Raw genomic sequence first — 7457 nt, 5'->3', positions numbered from 1 at the left:
AGGTGGAAGGATCGCCTGAGGCCAGGAGTTCAAGACCAGCTTGGGCAACATAGAGAGACACCCATCTCTGCAAAAAAAAAAAAAAATTAATTAGCCATCATGTCATTGCACTCCTGCCTGGATAACAGAGCAAGGCCCTGTCTCAAAAAAGAAAAAAAAATTTAGCCAGCCGTGGTGGTGCACACCTATAGTCCCAGCTACTTGGGGGCTGAAGCAGGGGGACCACTTGAGCCCAGGAGTTGGAGGCTGCAGTAAGCCAAGATTGTGCCACTGCACTCTGACCTGGGCAACATAGCGAGACCCTGTCTCTAAATAAATAAGCAAAGTCTTGCCAACAAACTTCATCTCAGCAACAGTTGCCAGAGAATGCACCTTGTGATATATGTTCACTCCATATTTGTATCAGGGCCACGCTTGTGACATTTTGAAAAGTGTACTTCAACAGATATCACAGGCAGCATAGAAATGTTGCAAGGGCCCGCTGTAGCCACCTCTGAGCCCGCCGCCACCGCCTCTGAGCAGAAGATGGCTGTGCCACCCACGTATGCCGATCTTGGCAAATCTGCCAGGGATGTCTTCACCAAGGACTATGGATTTGGCTTAATAAAGCTTGATTTGAAAACAAAATCTGAGAATGGATTGGAATTTACAAGCTCAGGCTCAGCCAACACTGACACCACCAAAGTGACAGGCAGTCTGGAAACCAAGTACAGATGAACTGAGTGTGGCCTGACGTTTACGGAGAAATGGAACACCGACAATACACTAGGCACCGAGATTACCGTGGAAGATCAGCTTGCATGTGGACTGAAGCTGATCTTCGATTCATCCTTCTCACCTAACACTGGGGGGGAAAAAATGCTAAAATCAAGACAGGGTACAAGCAGGAGCACATTAACTTGGACTGCGACATAGATTTTGACATTGCTGGGCCTTCCATCCGGGGTGCTCTGGTGCTGGGTTACAAGGGCTGGCTGGCCGGCTACCAGATGAATTTTGAGACTGCAAAGTCCAGAGTGACCCAGAGCAACTTTGCAGTTGGCTACGAGACTGATGAATTCTGGCTTCACACTAATGTGAATGACGGGACAGAGTTTGGCGGCCTCATTTACCAGAAAGTGAACAAGAAGTTGGAGACTGCTGTCAATCTTGCCTGGACAGCAGGAAACAGTAACACGCGCTTTGGAATAGCAGCCAAGTATCAGATTGACCCTGACGCCTGCTTCTCAGCTAAAGTGAACAACTCCAGCCTGATAGGTTTAGGATACACTCAGACTCTAAAGCCAGGTATCAAACTGACACTGTCAGCTCTTCTGGATGGGAAGAACGTCAATGCTGGTGGCCACAAGCTTGGTCTAGGACTGGAATTTCAAGCATAAATGAATACTGTACAATTGTTTAATTTTAAACTATTTTGCAGCATAGCTACTTTCAGAATTTAGTGTATCTTTTAATGTTGTATGTCTGGGATGCAAGTATTGCTAAATATGTTAGCCCTCCAGGTTAAAGTTGATTCAGCTTTAAGATGTTACCCTTCCGGAGGTACAGAAGAAACCCATTTCCAAAAAAGGTCCTTTCAGTGGTAGACTCGGGGGGAACTTGGTGGCCCCTTTGAGATGCCAGGTTTCTTTTTTATCTAGAAATGGCTGCAAGTGGAAGCTGATAATATGTAGGCACTTTGTAAATTCATATTGAGTAAATGAATGAAATTTTGATTTCCTGAGAATTGAACCTTGGTTTCCTAACCCTAATTGATGAGAGGCTCGCTTCTTGATGTTGTGTACAAACTCACCTGAATGGGACTTTTTTAGACAGATCTCCATGACCTGTTCCCACCCCAGTTCATCATCACCTCTTTTACACCAAAAGGTCTGCAGGGTGGGGTCACTGTTTCTTTTGTGCCATTTTGGGGTGGAGAAGGTGGATGTGATGAAGCCAATAATTCAGGACTTATTCCTTCTTGTGTTGTGTTTGTTTTTTTTTTTTTGCCCTTGCACCAGAGTATGAAATAGATTCCAGGAGCTCCATCTATAAGCTTGGAAGTGTCTGTGTGATTGTAATCATATGGTTACAACACTCAGAATCTACATTGGACTTCTGTTGTGTTATCACCACTCGATTTGTTTTTTAGCAGTTTAATGGGTACATTTTAGAGTCTTCCATTTTGTGTGGAATTAGATCCTCCCCTTCAAATGCTGTAATTAACATCACTTAAAAAAAACTTGAATAAAATATTGAAACCTCAAAAAAAAATGTTACAAGGGCAAGCGCCTGGATAGGACAGAGAATCAGTTATTTATTAAGAGCTGTGTGACATGGACACAGGGAGGGGAACATCACACACCGGAGCCTGTCAGAGGGTGGGGGGCAAGGGGAGGGAGAGCATTAGGACAAATACCTAATGCATGCAGGGCTTAAAACCTAGATGACAGGTTGATAGGTGCAGCAAACCATCATGGCACATGTATACCTATGTAACAAACCTGCAAGTTCTGCACATGTATCCCAGAACTTAAAGTAATTAAAAAAAAAAGACCTGTGTGAGGTTAATTGATATCTTTACTATTATCTCAACAAAACTGCTATGTTCTGGGTACTCTGCCTTGGGAACACGTTGAGGCTCTCTAACAGAGAAAGGGCAGTGCATACACTAAAAGATGTAAAGGAAAGGGAACGTTCTCAGTAACACTGTAAACAGGGTGTGTTTCTTCAGGGTTTTCCCTTTTTCCTTTTGGCATCCCCTTTGCACTCTCTTCCTTCTCCTCTATTATCCATGCCAACTGCACTGCGCCCTGGGTCTCCAGAAAATCTCCAGGACCTTTTCCTCCATCCCCTTCCCCTGTCCACCAAAAGGGACCCATGCTTCATTACCCCTCTGGTAATGTCTCATTCCCTTAGACACTTGCTAAGTGACTCATTCATCTGGTCAATCAGGCTATTAATAGCTGCTAATAGCACTGTGAACAGTCCCATTTCTATGCTTTTTCCAGGAGAGGAGTATAATGTGGGGTTTTAGAGCCGTAGTAGGGCCAATAGGACAGTCAGTTGCAAGTAGAAGCAGCCACAAATCATGACTTCTCAACAAACACTTTGATATGAAAAGACAGAGTTCAGAGTAGGATCCTAGGAAAGGGATAGTGACAAGTATGGCCTTCAGCAGCCAGAAACAAGTGGCCCGGCCTACTCCAGGGACTGGAGAAGTGAAGGGACCAGGGAGAAGAGTGAGACTGCTCCAGCCACCTTCTTGTGAGTTCTGACTTGTATTCAGAGGCAATTCCCAACAAAAAACTGATTTAAAAACAGTCCGAGTTGTTTGCTAACAGTTTGCTGCCCTTGTCCTGGAGAAATCTGGCTTCAGGTAAATGTCAAAATCCTGATTAAAAGAAACAGGAAGCATTCAGAACTCTTGACAAAAAGAAAATAAAATTGAATAATGAAGGCTGTGCACATGGAGCCCTTCCTCTGTGATAAGACTGACACAGCCAGGAAACTGTATTCAAAGTTGTCTGGAAGAATACTTTTCCCTGTGGGTTATGGTTTTGATTAAGAGTTAGGTTCATTTGCGTATGCTTGTATTCACTTTTGGGGGTTGCTTTTTTCCTCCCATTTACATTTACTTTTTTTTTTCACTAGGTGGATTTTTCTCATTTTCCTATGCATCACAAGAGGAAATGCTGGAAACATACACTGCGAACAGAAGAATTTTTAATTGCCTTTAGATAAAGATTTATGTTGTGCAGATTGCTGAGCCAGGCAAGGTGGCTCACGCCTGTAATCCCAGCACTTTGGGAGGCCGAGGTGGGTGGATCACCTGAGGTCAGGAGTTCAAGACCAGCCTGGTCAACATGGAGAAACTCCGTCTCTACTAAAAATACAAAAATTAGCCTGGCGTGGTGGTGCATGCCTGTAATCCCAGCTACTCGGGAGGCTGAGGCAGGAGAATCGCTTGAACCTGGGAGGCAGAGGTTACAGTGAGCAGAGATTGTGCCACTGCACTCCAGCCTGGGCAACAGAGCAAGACTCCATCTCAAAAAAAAAAAATACTAGATTGCTGTACCATCTCAAGATATTAAACCTGGCTCCAGGTCCTTAATGTACTTCTGGAATTAACAGCAGAAAGAAAACCCAAGAAGAACAAAGCTGGAGGCATCACGCTACCTGACTTCAAACTATACTACAAGGCTACAGTAACCAAAACAGTATGGTACTGGTACCAAAACAGATATATAGACCAATGGAACAGAACGGAGGCCTCAGAAATAACACCACACAGCTACAACCATCTGATCTTTGACAAACCTGACACACACAAGCAATGGGGAAAATATTCCCTATTTAATAAATGGTGTTCAGAAAACCGGCTAGCCATTTGCAGAAAACTGAAACTGGACTCTTTCCTTACACCTTTTACAAAACTGAGCTCAAGATGGATCAAAAACTTAAACACAGAACCTAGGACCATAAAAATCCTAGAAGAAAACCTGGGCAATACCATTTAGGACATAGGCATGGGCAAAGACTTCATGTCTAAAACACCAAAAGCAATTGCAACAAAAGCCAAAATTGACAAATGGGATCTAAGTAAACTAAAGAGCTTCTGCACAGCAAAAGAATCTATCATCAGAGTGAACAGGCGACCTCCAGAATGGGAGAAAATTTTCACAATCTATCCATCTGACAAAGGGCTAATATCCAGAATCTACAAAGAACTTAAACAAATTTACAAGAAAAAAACAAACAACCCCATCAAAAAATGGGCAAAGGATATGAACAGACACTTCTCAAAAGAAGACATTTATGCAGCCAGCAGACATATGAAAAAATGCTCATCATCACTGGTCATTAGAGAAATGCAAATCAAAACCACAATGAGATCTCATGCCAGTTAGAATGGCTATCATTGAAAAGTCAGGAAACAACAGATGCTGGAGAGGTTGTGGAAAAATAGGAATGCTTTTACACTGTTGGTGGGAGTGTAAATTAGTTCAACCATTGTGGAAGATAGTGTGGCAATTCCTCAAGGATCTAGAACTGGAAATACCATTTGACCCAGCAATCCCATTACTGGGCATATACCCAAAGGATTATAAATCATTCTACAATAAAGACACATGCACATGTATGTTTATTGCGGCACTATTCACAATAGCAAAGACTTGGAACCAACCCAAATGTCCATCAATGATAGACTGGATTAAGAAAATGTGGCACATATACACCATGGAATACTATGCAGCTGTAAAAAAGGATGAGTTCATGTGCTTTGTAGGGACATGGATGAAGCTGGAAACCATCATTCTCAGCAAACTATCACAAGATCAGAAAACCAAACACCACATGTTCTCACTCATAAGTGGGAGTTGAACAATGACAACACATGGACACAGAGAAGGGAACATCTCACACTGGGGCCTGTTGGGGGGTAGGGGGCTAGGGGAGGGATAACATTAGGAGAAATACCTAATGTAGGTAACAGGTTGATGGGTGCAGCAAACCACCAGGGCACGTGTATACCAATGTAACAAAACTGCACGTTCTGCACAAGTAACCCAGAACTTAAAGCATAATTTAAAAAATAAATAAATAAATAACATCACAAAGCCACTTTTGAATGAAAAATCAAAATCAAAAAAAGAAAAAAGAAAACCCACATGGGAAAATATTTCATCACAGAAGTACCAGCTGCTGGAGACTGGGCTCGTCTAAGGGACCCCTGCTCTGTGGTCCTGGGGTGAGGGGCCCTCCACCAGGGCAGGAATTCTACTTAATAAAATTTTTTCTTTGAAGTTTCCCTAAATCCCAAATCTGACGATGCAATTTTAGCAATGGAACAAATGAATTAATAAATGAATACACTGCAAGAATGACTGACTGGAGGCAGGGTGCCTGCTGGGCTTGTGACTTGAGTTTAGGGATGAATGGGCACCACAAGACTGCAGGAGCATACACGAAGTCAGCCCCCATCACCCGTGCACTAAGAGGCAGAACGCTGCTACGAGCCAGTGATCTCCGTGAATTCTACTACAGGATTTACTATCTTTGGCCCCTTTGACAAATGTCAGTCTCGAGGCACCAAGACAGGATTCGAATCTCTCTTCTCATCCCAAAATTCCCAGGAACCGCAGCCCGGAACTCTGGCCAAGCAACCATTGCGCCTGTGCCGAACCAGCGGCCAATTGGAGCTCGGCGCGCGACCGAGTTGAGGTGCGGGAGTTTGCCCCTTCTGCGTGGAGAAAAAGCTTAGGAGAAATGAAAGCTCGCGTTGACCAGTCAGATCCGAGAACGAGCCTTGCAGCCCGCTCCCTTCTGCTTGGATCCAATCGTGTGCCCCTGCACGCGCAAGCCACGGTTTCAAAGTCAAAAAGCCAAAGAAGGCGGTGCCCAAGGAGCTGGGACTGGACCCGAGGAGAGGTGGAGGCCTGTCATGCTAGCCGGTGCCTGCCTGGGATGGGAAACGAGAGGGTGGGTGTGGGCTATGGACAGTCAAGGTAGCATCATTCCTGCCTTCTTCAGAGTCTTGGGCTGCAACCACTTGCATGGGGTGGAAGCGGCCCTTCGAGTCCCCCCAACACACACAATGGTTTGATCCAAGCCCCCTACCCAGTGGTGCCTCCCAGAGCTGACTGTTATGTCTCTGCCTACCGCAGTGGTATCACCTGGCAGGATGTTTCCATCCTTGATTTGTTGTCCCCTCCTCCCATAGGCCCCCTAGTGGTGCGATCAAGGAAGCTTCTGTGCAAATGCCTTGCAAACCGTTCCTTCTCCACCTCCCTACTCCCCAGTGGACCATTCCATCCCCACCTCCCGTCATTTCATACTCATGACCCCAGAGAGATCGCCCGTCCCAGGTCCTGACCCTGAAGATCATGCAGAGAGCAAAGTCCAAGGCGTTTATTCACCTGCCTCAAAGCCCCCACCCCAGGAGTGAGCTGAGGACGCCGGTAATTGGACAGCAATATGGCAGCATCTACCAAAATAAAAACTGGAAACATCCTTCACAAGAATTTCCGCTCCATCAAGGCAGGCACATATGGCCTTCTAATTCCCTGATGTATTCCCAGCACCTAGAACAGCACCCACCACAGAGTAGGCAGTCATTAGGTGTTTGTTGAATGAATGGCTCCTTTGACGAAACCATTCCACTTGTAAGAATGTGACCTTAAAAGAAAAAACACTCACCAGGCACGGTGGCTCACTGTAATCCCAACACCTTGGGAGGCCGAGGCGGGAGGATCACCTGAGTCAGGAGTTTGAGACCAGCCTGACCAACATGGAGAAATACCGGCTCTACTAAAAATACAAAATTAGCCGGGCGTGGTGGTGCATGCCTGTAGTCCCAGCTACTGGGGAGGCTGAGGCAGGAGAATTGCTTGAACCTGGGAGGCAGAGGTTGCAGTGAGCCAAGATTGCCATTGCACTCCAGCCTGGGCAACAGGAATGAAACTTCGTCTCAAAAA

At 45.2% G+C, this 7457-nt stretch overlaps 1 pseudogene; it reads left to right on the top strand.

Annotated features, from left to right (window-relative positions):
- The first annotated feature begins 483 nt into the window (after window positions 1-483).
- LOC465632 (voltage-dependent anion-selective channel protein 1-like) lies at window positions 484-2077 on the top strand (annotated as a pseudogene).
- Window positions 2078-7457: the final 5380 nt, after the last annotated feature.

The sequence above is a fragment of the Pan troglodytes genome, chromosome X (assembly GCF_028858775.2).
Source record: "Pan troglodytes isolate AG18354 chromosome X, NHGRI_mPanTro3-v2.0_pri, whole genome shotgun sequence".
In the NCBI taxonomy this organism is placed as follows: Eukaryota; Metazoa; Chordata; class Mammalia; order Primates; family Hominidae; genus Pan; species Pan troglodytes.
This window is presented reverse-complemented; position numbering and strand designations above follow the sequence as displayed.